Source organism: Rhipicephalus microplus, chromosome 3 (genome assembly GCF_043290135.1).
Source record: "Rhipicephalus microplus isolate Deutch F79 chromosome 3, USDA_Rmic, whole genome shotgun sequence".
Classification (NCBI taxonomy): domain Eukaryota; kingdom Metazoa; phylum Arthropoda; class Arachnida; order Ixodida; family Ixodidae; genus Rhipicephalus; species Rhipicephalus microplus.
The window spans coordinates 47,070,745-47,088,477 of NC_134702.1; the positions used below are offsets into that span (position 1 = coordinate 47,070,745).

At 47.3% G+C, this 17,733-nt stretch overlaps 1 protein-coding gene across 3 annotated transcripts in view; it reads left to right on the forward strand.

The window, feature by feature from the left end:
• LOC119161504 (uncharacterized) overlaps window positions 1-17,733 on the forward strand; it is a 212,988-nt gene that overhangs the window by 132,843 nt on the left and 62,412 nt on the right. The gene's annotated exons all lie outside the window — the stretch shown is intronic.

Sequence of the window (17,733 nt, forward strand, 5' to 3'; positions counted from 1 at the left end):
GTGTTTCCCACTGGCCCTTACTTGTTTTGAAATTACTCTACATCTTCTCGGTGCTCTGAGCATTATCCTGCGAGATTCTCAATGCCGTTTACTGACTAATAAGTTATGGTCACCTGATGCAAAAGAACGCAAAAAAGAAGAAAAGGATAAAGAAGAAACATCCCCCAGCTTTTTATTGTACCCTCCCTTTTTACTTTTATGTTAAGTGAACATAATTTCATGGTGAGAACACAGTATGGACTGATTAACCCAACAGAAAGCACATCTAATTCTTGGAAGCCTTTGGGGATGGGCATCTAAATTATTGTGCTCATCTGGTCCCTTGTACGTTACTGAAAGTGATGCACCGATCAAGTATTGTCCATATCGTTTAGACGAATCGGGGTGTATTTTGTATAGGTAGCTTGCGAGGAGCGAAACTGGTGCAGACTCTGAACGCACTGGCACTCTGCGATGGTGGCTTTGATTACTCATGACTTGCGGTTAACAGGCACCTAAGTGACAACGACGTGGGAGAAACGCATCTGTGCAGGAATAACGAACAAATCTGCCACGTGATATTTTGATAACATAATGTAACATCGCAAACATCACGCCCCCTTGCGCTGGTGCTCCAACACGGTGGTTTGAGCGTCGACGCAAGCTATTTAAAACCAGTAAGTGCGACGTAAAATCAGCACAACTGACAAGACAAGAATGTTGATAAGCTGCTCGTATGTTTATGTAATTATTCAGCCTTAGATGACAAACGTTAATCAAAATGCTAAAAACGTAGGACATTTATGCTATATCGTAGTTGTGAAGCGAAAAAAAAAACGAGTGCAATAGTTTGTGAGGAAAAAAAAGACCAACGATAGCGATACCCCCTAACGTAAAATGTGAACGCAGCTCTGCGCACGGTTTTATTTCAGGATATGTATTGAGCTTCAACTTCGGCGTCACGCACTCTTCGCAGTGGTGGTAATAAGCGTCTGCTTTCGGGGGGCGCGCACTTCTGTATTCCGACGTCCGAACCGCTGAGCTTCAGTTCGGGCAGCCCCCTTGGCAGCTGTGGCAGACTTAGAGCTTTCGCCGTTTGCGTCGCTCGTTGCTGAAAACCGATGAAAGTCAAATCTGTGCGCAAGTGTGTCGACTTTCATGCACGACTCACAGAGAGTTCCAAGGTAATCCTGCGGCCTCAAGAAAGTATACTCCGCAGTTTTCACGTCGCGCCTGCAATCAGATTAAACGTAATACGGCAACATTTCTTATTATCGTGCAGCACTAAGCTTTCCTCAACGCCCTTTTATATTTCGTTGGGCTGATGTATTCGGGTAAGTAGGGGGGCTAATATGACCGAGATACACGGGCGCTCAGCGCACGAGTTCTTAAAATTATATACTTTAGATTGAAGAAAAGTCAGCGAGACTAATAACGAGGAAGAAGAAGGTAAACGCACCCAGATACCGACGTCGGGATATGATAAACCTGGCTGCAACAAGTCATACAAATGATTCGATCTTTGACAATGCTTATGTTGCGTACGATGAGCGGCTCACCCTGCGTAACGTTAGAAGGGCAAGAGTGGGGGCTAGTTGGTTGAACATTGTTGAGACTCACACCGCGCTGGAATTAAACACACAAATAAAAGACACACTGAAGCGTGTGTGTCCTACCTGTGCTTCAGTGTGTCTTTTATTTGTGTGTTTAATTCCAGCGCGGTGTGAGTCTCAACAACTGCGTAACGTGTTGACATGTCACCAGGAAAAATGCCGTAGTTGCGAGTGTATATTAATTGAAAATGAGAAGAAAGTTATTCAGAGCAGCCTAACCCATTACATATGGAGGGATAAGCCATAAAAAATAGTCGGGAGCAAAAACAAAGCGTAAACCAACATTTGTATCCACTGAAGCCAGGCCCCCTCTCCCGCCAACGTTTGGGAAAATATATTTTCACATATTTGTATTTGTGTTGATAGACGAGAGAATAAAAAGTAGAAGCAGAGGGAGAGGATCTTTTTGCCCCCTCTGTCTAGACGGCAAAACAATCGATATTTTCTTTCTACTCAGTCTGTCTTTTTTTCTCATACTGATTAGAGGAAGAGAAAAAAGAAATATACGCATTTCTTGAGTGCACACTGTTTACACTACGTGCGATAAAGTTTTTTTCGAGGCTGACACTGCCGGGAGCTTCCCCCTTTGGACACTGTCGCAGGACTTCTTACGAGGAGCAGGAAGGATTTTCACTAGATTTAAGGCGATTATTATTTGACCACATTTGTTCAATATTTATGATCTTCTTTAATCCCTTGTTTCTTTCCGAACTCTTTATCTTCTCCTCAGAAATAAAACGCGTTTTTTTCTCTCACGGAGATCTTGCGTGACAGGTATACTTAATAGTGGGTGTCTTCCATCAGCAAAGGGCGAGTGTGCTGTCATTTTATGCATGGCCGATTCACCCCCGGAATATTTTGCGCCAAGTACTTGGAGAACGACTAATAAAACGTCTTTTGTTGTGTCGCGAATGAGAACAATGATAAAATTCGAATTGCGAACAAGGTACCTGACAGAGGGTGTTTCAGATTTGCGAAGGTTTGAAGCAATACTTGCTGCATTAGCTGTATCTGCTTACTATCGGACTATTTCTTCAAGAACTTTACGTTGCCCATTCTCAAATTCGGCAATGAACATGCCTAAAATCGCACAGGAGCAACATTTTGTGTGTGTATGTGTCGAAGCAGGCGTCCTCGTGTTTCGGCAGGCTTCATTTGTCGAGTCATCTTCATCATCAGTCTGACTACGTCCACTGCAGGACAAAGGCCTCCCCCATGTTCTGCCAGTCTATTCGGTCCTATGCATGTGGGAGGTAGTGGCCAGATACTACACCAGGGTGGCCAATAATCCTGCTCTGGTGAGGGAGTGCGTTACCGGCGGTGGTCACCAGTGAGGCCGCACCCAAGGACTCTTAATGCAGTTCCACAGCCATGCGGATTTTTTTTTTATCCGGTTGGGAACTGCGCGGCACTTGGATTCGAACCACGGATCTCTTGCATGCGAGGCAGATGCTCTAACCACTACGCCATCGCCGCTATATCCGGGTAATTTTCAGTGTTCTGCGAAAACCACCCACTACGCGCACGTTTTCCCAGCATCACTAGAAGCGAGAAACACTTTGTAGACAAAAGAGCCTGTGCAAGGAAACCTTCTCGCAAGCACAGATACATGCGCTGGTCACCGCTGTGATGGGCTGGTACTTTACTTCTACGACGGCCTCGTTCCTACAGCCGATTTGTGCGTAACAGAGCGAAAAAAAGAACAGTAATAAATTTTACGGAGCCCTTCTCCTACCGCGAAACTGGCGGCAAGCGAAGGCTGGCGTGTAAGTACCTCACCAACAGAATTACTTTCTTTCTTTCTTTCTTTCTTTCTTTCTTTCTTTCTTTCTTTCTTTCTTTCTTTCTTTCTTTCTTTCTTTCTTTCTTTCTTTCTTTCTTTCTTTCTTTCTTTCTTTCTTCATGCCGGGAATCGCGCCATCATTCACGTGCTTAGCAGCGCAACATTTCAGTGGCTACAGGCAACAACCGCAATAATGCGTTTACATCCCGTCAAGAAATAAATGCGGCAACGTTAAAAAAGACGACTTCCATAAAAGATCACATTGCCATCCTACAAACTGCTGATCACTGAGAAGCTCATGCTAGAGAAAACATAACTAATTAGAAAATAAGGCATAGAAGAGCGCGGGTGACCAGTGCACCTTTGTCGACCGCACTTCATTCTAACCGCCAGCATGAAGTTCACTCCCTGCAGTAACGTCTATTATCGCCATAGTGAGGTCCACTAAGGTAGGGAACATCTGGGTTAGATGGTCTCCATAGACATACGGGACGGCTTTATGCTCTCCCATAGTTGAGTACCTAGTACTCTAAATCGTTAACCACTTATTCTAAACACATGGTTAAGGGACACCTTTCAGCTCTCCCATAGAAATCGTTAACCATTTTTTTAACGCACGTAGTTTTCCGAGTTTGGTGACGAGATGAGCAGCACGTTAAAGGGCGTCCTTAGGCTGGTGGGCGCCCATCATGGGAAGCCAGCCACCGAAGAAGGCTTTCGATGTCGTCGTCCCTGAAGGGGCAAGTGCTGAAAACGTCGTTAACGCGACGTCTTGAATAGTAGGAATCGAAGAAGTTTACTGTGTCCAGCACTTCGGAGGCCGGAATTATCAAGTCACCATGAACAGCGAAGCCACCCTGGCTCAAATCGGCGACGCGTCGCACCTCACCATCCGAGGAGAGCGCGCCGCCATCGTAGCCCTAGGACCCAAGTCACCCAAATGACCATCCCGTTCCTGCCGTGCCACGTCCCCAGTGAAGTCCTCGCGCAAGCACTGTCCCCCTACGGGAAGGTGTTGCATATCACCAGAGCAGAGGACTCATAAGATCGTGCCCAACCGTGACCACTGGAACGCGATACATCCGCATGGAAATGAAGGCATCGTCACCGGTGCCCAACTACCTCAAGGTCACATGCCATCGAGTGACCTGTGGCTATAGAGGAATCCAGCGAGTGTGCCGTCGAAGTGGAGGCAGTGGGCACTTCCGCATGAACCGCACAGCTCCGTTCTGTGGAAGGTGCGGCGTTTATGGTCACGACAGGAAAGGCTGCTCGCTGCCGTGTTGCCGTTGTGGGGACCCGCATGCCACCGTCGCCTGCACCATCAGGCCATCGTATTATAAAACGGCGTCTAAGGATTTCCCTCCACTTCAGCCAGGAACGCCGTCTAAGAACAGGCGCGACGGTTCGTCAACGCGACCCGTGGTAACCGACCATGACTAAGGTGCTCCAATCGCGACGCTGCACCAGACGCCCACTGCGTCCCGAACGATTCCGGACCTGGTAATTCCTCCGGGTTCTGAAGACTCAAGTTCCCCTCGTCCCGTGTCCATTTCTGGGGAACCGCAGGCCGAGCCCTCGTCAGACAAGGGACCTCGTGAGGAAGGCGTCTCAGATGGAAATATTGCATCTGACGCTCCTCGCGTGGCTGCTCAGTCGACCACAAGTTCAGATGTCGTCGAGGAAAACGACGATGCCTGCATCTACGAGGACTCCAACAGCACGACGAGTGAGGCACCCCTACAAATTGACGAACACACCAGCCCCAGTGACATAATCTAGGACAGTGTAGACGCCTTTGTACCATCCTCATTCAAGAGCCCGGACACCAAGTGCCAGCGGATATCCGCTAGTGACTCAGAAGCCCCCACCAGAGACAGAAGTCCCCTGCAGACTTCAAAGCGGTCCCGGAAGCACTGAGCCTCCGGTGCATCGCCTGGCCGTAAAAATTTACGTAGCTGTTCGCGGGGCACCGGATCCCGCACCTGCTAAAGGTGCTCCTCCCTTTGCGTGATCTTCTTTACATTTTAATTTTCCCATGGTCTTACTCTAAAAGCTATTACTTTTAACGTTAAAGGTTTCCGCAATCCACAAAAACAGGCTGTGGTATTGGCTCTCGCGTGTTCAGAGCACTGTGATTTGCTGTTCGTGCCAAAAACAAATTTTTTAAGCTTTTTTGATGTACTCGCTTTCAAACGCACGTTTGATATTGATATTGATTATTCTATTCTACCTATGATGATTCTATTATACCGATCACTAATTCGCCCAAAGCTTGAGTACGCGTCCGCTATATGGGATCCCGTGCAGCAAAATTTAATTAACGCGTTAGAATCTGTTCAGAACCGCTCAGTTCGGTTCATTTGTTCTAATTATTCCCGTACTGCTAGCATATCAGAAATGAAATCTAACCTTGACCTACCCAGTTTAACTGTCCGGAGGAAACTGGCGCGACTGCATTTTTTTTCATAAGATATTTTTTCACAATCTATCAATGAAGCGAGACCTCATTTCACAACCGTCATACCACTCATCGCGCATTGATCATCAGCATAAGGTTGCCATTCCGTTTTGCCGCACCAAATTCTTTTCAGCAGCCTTCTTACCGAAAACAGCCGCCGATTGGAACCACCTTCCCTCTTCCGTTGTAACAATAACAGACCCTTTGTTATTCAAGACTGCAATTTCTCAGCAATGCTTGTAACTATACGCAGTTTCCATTATCTATCTTTGTCTTGTATGTGCTTGAATTCTTATACATTTTTAGTTGACTTATGTTGCCTTCCTAATTTGCGCATCTGACACTTGTTTCTTTATTTTGTCTTTTTTTTCTTGTGTGTTATAAATGTTGTACCCACCCCCTCTGTAATGCCCTACGGGCCCTTAGGGTATTCTAATAAATAAATAAATAAATAAATGATTGTTTTTTTTCGTACGCCAGCACGCATTCGACTGGCGTCGGTGTCGTTATTTTTAACCGAGGTCTTTTGCGTGACCATCATGTTTCCTTCGGTGCCTTCGGACGCGTGCTGGCGTTCCACTACACCCCTTTTTTTTTTATTACGAATAAGATTTGTTGGCGTGTATGCCCCAGCGGCGCCCGTGAACTCCAATGCGTTGTTCCAATCTCTTGATGCGTTCCTTTTAAATTCACAACATGTGGTACCCTTAGGGAACTTTCATTGTGTCTTAGACTCATACGCAGACGTTCGAGGTCCGGGACTCGGCCGGTCAAACTGGAATGCCAGAGAACTCGAACGTCTAGTGCAGCAATTGGCATTGAGTGACATTCATGAAACAGTACGTGGTGTTACGCCTGTGAGTCCACACCGAACGTAAATGCCTCTTTGAACGGCAATCTCTGTCAAGGCCAGCAATCGAGCCCGCCTGACGCGATCAACTGAACGACGTCATCAAGCGGCGGCGCCGGTCTGTCACGCAACGCACCGCGAGCTCTCTCAGCCCGCGAGCCCGTTGAAGCAATCGGCGCCTTCCAGCCTGGCGAGTCTTACGCAATGCGTGGCGACGTCACTCGTCCTTGGCTGCAACCGCGCGCAGCAATCGGTGCCTTCCAGTCTGGCGAGTCTTACGCAATGCGTGGTAACATCCCTCGTCCTTGATGCAACCACGCGGAGCGGCGGGCCCCATTGATGGATTGCGACATCATGACCAGCGGCGCTTCTGGTTGGACATTTGGTTACTCAAAGGATCCACCCGGTGCCTATAAAGAAAACCCTGCGGCGCGTCGCCAGTAGTAGACCTATTTGTCAGAGAAGACATCTCGGCTCTTCGAGTTTCTAAGCTGTCGGCCCCAGTGCCGAGTTGGTAACGCCTCTATATCTTTGCTGTACATAAACCTTGCCTTAACTCACCGTCGTCTCGTCCGCTCGTCTATCAGCTCTGCGCAGAAGCAGTCGCGAGCGGAGTAACACACGCTACCAAACGGCTGGTGACCGTGTCGGCGGAGTTCGGAGCAGTGGCGCCTTCGGGACCGTGTTGGCGTCTCCTCTTCGTAACAATGGTAGCAATCATGCCTATACTTGGCGTCAAGCAGCAGAATTGATCACGTGAGTGAGTGAGTGAGTGATAACAACCTTATTATGGTCCAGTGCAGACGCTGAGGTTGCCACGCGTCACCCGGCTACTCCCACGTGGGGACCGGCAGGTCTAGCCTGACGGACCTGTCGCAGGCACACTGGACGGCCAGGATTCGGTCCTGAAGTTCTGGGCTGTGCAGAAGCGCATCCCACTCGGGTTTTCTATAAGTCGGTTCAAGCGACCCGCACTCCCAGAGCATGTGTGGTGATGTAGCGTTCTGCCCGCAAGCGGCGCAGGTGGCATCGGGGAATTTGTGAGGATAAATTGCATTTAGGTATGTTAACGACGGGTACGAACGGGTTTGAAGTAAGCGCAACGAGACGGCCTGTGCTCTATGGAGTTTTGAATGTGGCATTGGGAATGCCCACCTCGCCATGTAGTAATACTTGGTAATCTCGTTGTGTGTAGTAGCTGTGTCTTTATGTCCCACGTCGTCGGCACTGGTACGCATCCCCCGGTCTCATTACCTACGTTCACGACACTGGGGTAATGTCATTGCCACCGACACCAGTGTACATTAGCGACCACCATCCGGTTATGCTCTCTCTCCACCTGCCAGAGGCGACGCCAACAATTCACAGACCATGGCGTCTCGATTGCCGCGTCTTCCAGGACTCTCAGCTTACGGAAAAATTGTCCCGAGCATTACGCGCATCGCTCATCGGCGCGGATATAGGTGATTGGGATCGCCTCAAAGAACAGTGGCGCCATCATTGCAGTGCGTCGGGCAGGGGACTTCGCGCCTGCATGTCCAAAGATACGTCATTGTTAATCTTAAAGAAAGCGCATTGCCCACAGTGGTCCCAGTCCTTCCCCTGTAATGCGAGCATGGCAAGAGGAACTCGTCGAACGGTACCTACGTATTATGCGTGCTACTTCGCTCTCGGCTGCAGCTTGACGCTGTAGACGTGCACCGTGTGCGCACCCTGGAGTGCTATAAGGTATGTGCGCGGAGCTCTGATTTGTGCATCAGGCTCGCCTGCCCACTCGCTAAACTCTACCGCGCTAGTTGCTGCAAGTACGCGCGACTTTTAGGCATTCACTCAACACTTTCAGTCAATCGCTCAATCTGTTGCTATAGTGTCAGTTACCCAGGATCCGTTTCTTCGCATCCACTGCTAAAAGATTTACCACATGATTCCAACATGTCACATGCTGTTCTGTCATCACCGCCATCCGATGACGAAATAAAAGGCGCATTAGATGCAATGAAAAAGGGTTCAACCCCAGGGCCTGACGGACTCCCCGCAGAGTTTTATGTACAGTTCTGGCCTATTATTGGTCCAATTATGTCACGCGTCATTCGCAAGTGTTTCCGAGATATTACCCTTCCAACCTCTTTCCACAGAGGTCGTATAACGCTAGTTCCCAAGAAATACTTAATGTCCACGCGACCAGGAGATTGGCGCGCTATTACCCTGCTTAATGTAGATTAGAAGCTCTTGGCCAACATATTGGTGCGCCGAATCAGTCCATCTCTTGCAACATTAATTACTCCCCACCAGGTCTGTTCTGTTCTGTTCCAGGCCTAGAAATACACACCCATACGTGGTTAACGCGTAACATCGTTCAATACACCACTAGCCGATGTGCGCAAGGACTGTTGGTTTCCTTAGATCAGGAGAAAGCTTTTGATATTATAGAACATGGCTACTTGCTAAGTGTTTTACATGCATTCGGATTCCCGGAAAAGTTCATCGACCTCATTCACGTGATGTACACTAATTCAGAAAGTGCTCTTTACATATATTCCCGTGAGAGTCACCCATTTAAAGTCACGCGTGGGGTCCGTCAAGGGTGTCCGCTCTCCCCAGTGCTATATATGCTTGCATTAGAACCCCTCTTAAGGGCGGTTGAACGTCATCCGCAGATTCGAGGCTTACCCTTACCTGGTAACACTCAAGTAAAGGTCGCTGCATATGCAGATGACATTACTCTATATGTACATAATGAACAGTCGCTACAGCATGCTCTCGATACTATTCATGATTTCGGCATTATCTCCGGTGCAAAGGTAAACTTTTCTAAAAGCCAGTATTTTTTCATTGGCAACCCCAGCGGTCGTATCAGCATCACGTCGCCTTTACAGTGGTCTCCTAACATTGCAATACTCAGAGTTACTTTCACTGCATTTCGTCAGGAGAGCATCTGGTCATTCGTTGTACAAACTCTTCAAAGTGATATAAAAGCAGCCAGGTACTTCAAATTCCCCCTCTTGAAACGCCGATACTTATCTCAAACAGTGTAACTCGGAAAACTTTAGTACCTTTGTCAATATGTTAAGCTGCCGCTCTACGTCTTCAGGAAAGTGCAAAGCTGCATTAGCTCTTTTTTTTTTGGTCTAGTGGCACAGAATCGTTATCTCGTCCGGCGTTAGCTCAACCTCGAGATTAAGGTGGTTTAGCATTCCCCGACGTTCCTGTCACGGTGTCTACATCATGTCTCCGCACTCTATTGCCAATACTAAGCAATGATGGCACAGCCGCACCGACACTGGCTCGCTATCATCTGGCATCATTACTACGTGTCTTCCTGCCGGCTAGCCTAATTACCCAGGTACCCAATCGACTGAATTACCATCTTTGTATCGAGCCCGTCTAGCATTTTACCGTCGTTTGGAAGCTACGTGCCCAGAGATAGAGGTAGCCGGTTCTAAAGTGGTGGACATAACGGCTACCCTTCTATGGCCTTTGGTACCCCAGCATCGTCAATCTGTAATGAACCGCGCTTGGAAACCAATAACAGCCGCAGTGTTGCCAGGGCACCGCCGAGACTCTGTCTGGTGGTTGGGCTGGGGCTTGCTCCCCACGCAAGATCGGTTGCAGCGGTGGCAGGTGTCCACTCCCACTTGCCCAACTGCGTCATGGTAGAGACTAATCGAAATGCGACGCTTAAATGTGTGGTTTCCCACCTTTTTCGGCGTGTGGTTCATGCTGGTTTTCGGGGACAGGGTGTGCGAACTTTCGTGTCCAAAGGCCGACTTTCGCGTGGCCACTTCTCCACTCTTTTAATAGTTGCGGGGCTGTTCAGCATTTGGAGAAACCGATGTGAGGCCGTAGCTGCCAATTGCCACCGGCTTGCTTTGTGGCCAATACTGGGGAGAAAGAGACGAGAGATCCTCGCGTTCCTCTCTGAGGAGCTTTTCTTCCTCGGGGAGCACGAGTTTCTGCGGCATTGGTCGTGCTCTTTCGTCAAGGTTGAACACGAAAGGATACAACTCATTTTTCGACCGGCGTGGTGCTAATCAGCGTCCGTTGAGTCGTTATATAAGATTTCATTTGTTACAAATCGTGTTTCATTGCAATATTGTATCGTTATACTATTCATTGTATTATGATATCGCATTGGGTTCTTGTGTACATGTATGCCAATATTGTCGTGTATACTAGAGCAATGATGTCTTCACTGCAACGTACTGATGTTGGTCGTGATACATAGATGTGCCAAAGTGTATGTGCCCTATTATTGGAATGCAAAGAAGCCTTTTTGTTCTATACATGCTGTATATAATTTTTTTCTAAACAGAACCTGGTCGTGTGTGCTGACGGCTTTATGCCCTCAAACATTAGAATATTTAGTACATTAAATCGTTATTCTTCACAGACAGTCGTATGTGCTCACGCGACGGCTTTATGCTCTCCCATAAAAGAATACCCAGTACTCTAAATCAGTGCACACTGTTTTAAACACACAAGCTTTTTTTTATATCATAATGGTCCTTAACATTGTGCCTAGTCATCGTGCACCTGTATGTTCATTACTGCTCTTGGTGTTCAGACACTTTGTCATATTGTTTCATTTGTTTCATACTTGCTAAGTCGAAGTCATTGTTTTTTTCTAAACACAAGCTGCGCTTGAAATTGTAGCACATGCACATACAGATATGTTGTGCGTGTCAGGACTTTGAGAGCCTCTGCGTCGGTGAAAGTTTTCTGCCGCGGAAGGAATCCATCCACGTCTTACAGGCAGCCTCTTTATAGGAGAGCACCCTCTACCACACGGCACGCCCGAGATAACGGAGCCTGTAATTTTCGCCGTCTTTCTTAGGCGTGGCGATATACACGTTATGCGAGAGTGGGCGCGAGTGGATTGATGAGCACATTCGCTGGTAGATACTCTCAGAGAAACTGGAAGTGGGTGTGTGAACACGTCGACGCTGCGCCTCTGAGGGTGAGATGGCATTGCTCGCTCGTTCATGTGCCGGGTTTACGACTTCAGAGAGATAATGTTGCTCGTAAAATACGCTCTAAAATGACGATACTTCTGAAAATTTTGATGGCTATGGTTGAAGTTCTCAGCCTCAGTTCTTGGAAGTGGTGTTTTGTTTCCAATAACAATGCTTTAAGAAGTGCTTTTGTTACGGTATAGATGAAATTGAGCTCAGAAAGCTTTGCCCAGATGCCCTTATTCGTCGCGGTGGTACAGTGGTTATACGGGGCTCGGCCTCCGACCCGTAAGTTGTGGACTCGATTCCGGCCGGCGAGGTCGCATTTCTGTGGAGGCGAAAAGCTACTGGCCCGTGGGCTGTCCGATGCCGAAATTTTCAGAACACCCCAGCATAGTGCGTGTCTCATAGTCGTATTGTAGTTCGGGCACGTAAAACCGTAGGTATTATATTATATGGTATTACAACCGATTGCGTGCGTTTGGCCTACTGTATTCACTCGAAATATGAGGGAACTGGTGGTAAGTATTGGCGATAACGCTACCATGATAACTAAATGTAAGCGAAGGTAGTAATAATGCGTCCGTAAGCTTTTGCCGTTAAATAACCATTAAGTTTTTTAACAGTGACGTTGTTCGCCTCTTGAAACATCCTGATACTGCTGCTGATGTCTTGCTGAATCGTTCATTGATTCAGTCCGGCGTTTCAATCTTAGTACACCTACAAATTTGCTTACTGTTGCCCTCATTGTTTACCTAGTTGCGGGGTGATGAAAAAAAAAAGCGAAGCTTAAGCAATCTCATTGCAAAAAGTGTACGTCACGAAGAGCTTAATTCCTTCATTTGAGAAGTGCTTTTGTATGCCTTCTTTTCTATGTTTTAGTGGCTGTCTTTTTCTCACTGAACACGCTGCCGGATTAGCCCGTATACTGTCAATAGTTTTGTGGGTCATGTGGTGCGTGCCGCTATACGTCTTGCTACGCTGCCCAGCAGGTCGGTACTATTTTTGCGGCGAAAGCTGTTATGAGATCACAACACGGTTCGCACGTGCGCCGTAGTTGTCCGCCGCCGCCGCGAGTGTCCGTAACCACTATCGCACGAATTATGGAAAGAAGTCGGTATTAAAAAAATACCAAGGACACAATGAGGTTCGAACCCGGGTCCCTTGCGTGCTGACCCAGTAGTCTACCCATTGTGATTATACCACCATATCAACATATCTGCACAGCGCAAGACTACGAGTAGTTAAGACGTAATTATACAGAAGAAGAGACAAGGACAGAAAAAGCGCTGTTTCTGCTTTTGTCTATTTTTCTATAGTCACGTCGTGACTAATTGTAGTCTTGCGCTGTGCAAATATATTGATTACCAACTATCCCAAGCATCTGTCTTATCAATATTCTACCACGGAGCCACGCCGGGGCTTGGCACTCCCTTGCAAACTGGCCTCAGGCTGCCTTGATGTCGGGAAAGCAATCGCGTTAATTGTTTTAAAACAGCAAAAGAATAATCAGGTGTCACATAATGTGAGTTGCGCGAAAAGGCTCCAACCGTTTACAAAAGCTCGATCTTGCTCACATATTAACTGTGGCGCATGCCCACTGTGGGAGATTGACGAGATTATAAAAGCTTCCGCTATAATTCTTCATCGTCGTCAAGCTCAGCGCACAAAAAAAAAAGCTCAAAGTTACTCTCGTGTGTGCAGCAGGTACCTCGCTTCACCGAAGAATGACGAAGGATCGTATTGTGAGTGCCTGCCTACTACACAATGAACAATGGCGTAGCGGGTTTATGCAAGTGTGCGTGACTAAAAATTGTTTAAAACAGGCTCCCAAGAACCGCTCTTCCAGTTTTCGCTGTGGCAGTGCCGCGCGTTTCGCGCAGGCCTGGTGGTTTTTTGTGTGGAAAACGATCAGCTGAGTGCCATCCATTAGTGTAGTAATTAACGACCACTTCAGATAAACGTTCGTTCAAACAAGGTATCCAATCAATCCATTTCGTTTGTCGATTTGCTTGCCTTGCGTGTGCTCTTTGCACTTCCTGTCCTTCAGACCTGTCGCCTTCGTTGTGAAAGGCAAAACATTCGTGACAGTGCTACGACGACTATCACAAATAGTCAAAGAGATGACGTAATCGATCGTTGTTTTCGAGAGTGAGATCATTAGTTTTCGCTCACGCTGTGTCTGCCAAGGTCATTGATCGCGTTGCCATGCCCTTGAGCCATCGGAGTGGGTGGCTCAATGGCATATAATACAATTTTCTTATTGAAGCGCGTGTGAGGCAAGTGGGAAGTTACGCCGCGTCATGTGCTGCAGACAAGAAATCACCAAACCGTATTGAGCGTTGCTGCAATGCTCGCTCGGAGACCCGCCTCTGTATCATGTGGTGCCCCGCCACGGTGGTCTAGTGGCCAAGGTACTCGGCTGCTGACCCGCAGGTCACGGGTTCAAATCCCGGCTGCGGCGGCTGCATTTCCGATGGAGGCGGAAATGTTGTAGGCCCGTGTGCTCAGATTTGGGTGCACGTTAAAAAAACCCAGGTGGTCGAAATTTCCGGAGCCCTCCACTACGGCGTCTCTCATAATCATATGGTGGTTTTGGGACGTTAAATTCCACAAATCAATCAATCAATCTGTCACATGTGGAATCTCGAAGTGAGGCACACTGCTCTCGTAACGCACCGACAAAGCAGACACGGTTGGACCAAACCAAACAACGCATTTATTGAACTACTTTTTACCTCTACGATATCGTCAGCCGAATTAAATACATCACTCACCACGCTAAAACTTTCTTATGCAACATTACAATGCACTCAACAAACATACGAACAAACACAAGGCGGCGTTGCCAACGCTCGACTCGCCACGAGGGCCCGCGGGCGACTACCCACGGCGCCGCCCCCATGGCCCATCGAGAGAGACGGCCGCTCGCGCCAGCCGCCACGTGCCAAAGAGAGCCGCTCATGTGCAGCCAGCCAGCCTCGCCGCCAGGCGCCGCTGATGGTGCTACCGCGCTAACCATGATGACGATGACGGTGAGAAACGATCGCGAGCGCAACGCCAATTACCCCTCGATGATTGTGAACGTTAAATACGGCGGATCTGCGAAACACGTATGCGCCACAGGGCGCAAACTACTTTAAAGGGGTGACAGCACTCTACAATTACCCTAGAGTTTCCCAAAATTAACTAGAGGGCGCTCTGGCGCTGCAATCGTTCAGCGACCATGGGAATGATGGGTAGTACACACATTTGCCTAATCTTCGTACTTTCGGTCGGCGAATCGTACTGGCGGCTTCGTTTATTATTGGTAACGGTTTTGTTTTGAAAGAAAGAAAGAATGAACCCTCTTGAACTTAAGAATTTGATTCGAAATAGTAAGCTTAAAAGAATAAGGTTGTGAAGCGCAAACGGTGAACATTTGCTAATTTATGTTTTCGTAAAAAAAAAACAGCTACAAGCCACACGAACACACACGGAGCCAGAAGCAGGCCAGAAGTACGAAAATTAGACAAATGTGTGTACTACCCATCATTCTCATGCTCGCTGAAGCGCCGTGTGTTGCAACTCCCATAGACACTAGCGCCGGAGTTCCCTCTAGTAAGTATTGTAGGAAACTCTGTGATAATTACCTCAGAACGTCGCGAAATTTAATGAAACAGTGTTTGCAGACCGTTTGCAAAAACTAAGCCAAATGAAACCTTTCGCTCGTGATGACTAAAGGCTGTTTCACATGCCGCGATTGCAGCGAAAAAAAAAAATCATTCCGTTCGCTCCAATCACTCTGTTCGCAACAGCGGCTAATGGCGGTTTCGTTTCACATGAGCCGCGAACGGCCCGTGATTTTCGCTTTGCGACTGGAGCGGCGGGAAACGTTTCTTGCCACCGTTCGTTGTGGCAGACACTGTAGAATTTTTCAAATATGATGTACCAATCTGCGCGCTATTATATTAAGTTTACATGAACGGTAACGAAGATCACTTGTGTTTCGTGATTTAAGAATACTTTCCAATTTCTAAGTTAAATTTAAAAGGCAGAGCACTGGCCATTACTAAAAGAAACACGTCGCGCTGTTTCGATGGCTTGGCCGGTATGGCCCTATTTCGACAGGTCTCGACCAAAAATCGCTCCCGCTGCTGCAATCAGAACGAAAATTTCCAACATGTTGGAAGCTCACCGCGAACCACAGTGGCGGGAGCGAACTGGCCTTTTTTTTCGCTGCGAGCGAATTCGCGGACTGAAATCGCTACTTTTTGTGTCATGTGAAACGGCCTTAAGCTTATAGATGAGTCGAACCTCACGCATTTTTTTCCTTTCAGGTATCGGTGGTACGAGTTTGGTGCGTTCTAATAATGACTTTTCTCCCGCGGTGATTGCTTTCTGTGATTTCTCGCTGTAGTTACGGGCGAGTAGCCTTTAGTGCAGCATCTTTTTTCCTCTGGTATAGTCATAAAAAAGAAAAATGAACGCTGACTCACTTCAGCGTTGTGTTGAAAGTGCTTGAAATGAAAAAACTGTCTGAAAACACTTTTTATCAAAAAACTTTTTATCAGTAGCCTCATTGATGACAGATCTAACGGACGGACGACACGCTTCTTTTGTGATTTCGGGGCCTGAAATTGTTTATATCCAGTTTCTCTCGTTGTAAGTTAATCTCAGAAGAGAAACAACACCAGGTTTTACACCTTAAACATCTATCGAGGTGCGCTGTTTTATTGACAAAACGCAGAATTCGCCTTTATTCCACGTCTGAAAAATATGTGTTATTTTTCTGAAGACACTCAGACATTAGATGTTCACGTTTGCACGAAGCTGTAGTTGCTGTAGTGCAGGGGGCTGGCAACTTGAAACCAAGGAAATAACTTTCACTGATTGCTTCAAGTGTTTCACACAACAAAACGAACATTAAATGTTAAGGACAGAAAAGAATAATTGCAAGTTGAAATGCTACAGTTCTCTTATTGAAAGTTCGAAGATTGAACGCATCAGTAACAATTGCTTTCTGTACAAGTTGACCGTTTGGCGACCGTTTAGCACAAGACACGAGATGACACAAGACGTCGGAAGGGCAAAATAGGGGTAGAAATATAAACACTACTTCACCAGCAGTACTTTGCCTGAAAGAGCAGAAAGCACAAACCAGAGGTGCTATGCAGGATGCCCTGAAGTTCTCGGGCACAAGAGTTCGCTCCGAGCTTGCTCGCGGTGGCCATGGCACGAAGACAGTGCGGAGTGCGGGGTAACAGCGTTGATAAACATGGCTACAGGAACGCGCGTGGCATCGGAAACGCATGTCGGACTTCTGCGGCAGTTATCAAAGAAACACCGCGTGCGATCACATCAGCGCTGCCACTTTGTCAACATTTTTACAGTGCAGCGACGTCAGTGTGATTGTCGCACTATCTTTTTTCCAAATCGACACGTACCTCTCACTGGTGGGTTCGTGGGCGTTTCTCCTCTTTCGGACCGGTTCTTTCGTTCCACTTGCAGCATGGAAATTTCCACGCTCGAAGGCAGCAAGGGTGCATCAAGGAGGATTAAAGAAAAATTGCTGGAGTGGAAACTCCAGCAATGCCTTGCCAGAAGAATTGAAGCCACCTTTTGCCACTGCCAAGATGGCGGAAACATGCTCTTTTCCGACAGTGCCCACTTAAAGATCAAGTAACTTTGATATGTTGCATAAATGCTATGTTAGTTCTGTATTAAAAGATAGTTGTTCCCGACGAAGTAACACACAAAAACTAGTATGGATGACTGAATCTTCAAAGAACTTTGCCTCCAATTAGAGGCTCACGAAGGGAAACTAGTAACACTAGGACGCACTTGGAGCACTATGTGGTCCAAAAAAGTTTTCACGTTAAATTAGTTGGGCCTGCGAAGGAACTGCCTCGTTTCAAATTGCTGAACGGTGATAACTTATCATGCCCTTAGTAAGATGGCCGCCACAGCCACCATCTTGCCAGAGGAACGGCTTCACTTCTGCGCAGTCATTTATTTCCACTCCAGCCATTTTTTAAATCCTCCTTAGGGTGAATACACAGCACCCTCGTGCTGCTCGTTTCACTTCTATCAAATATTGCTGATAAATATAAAGA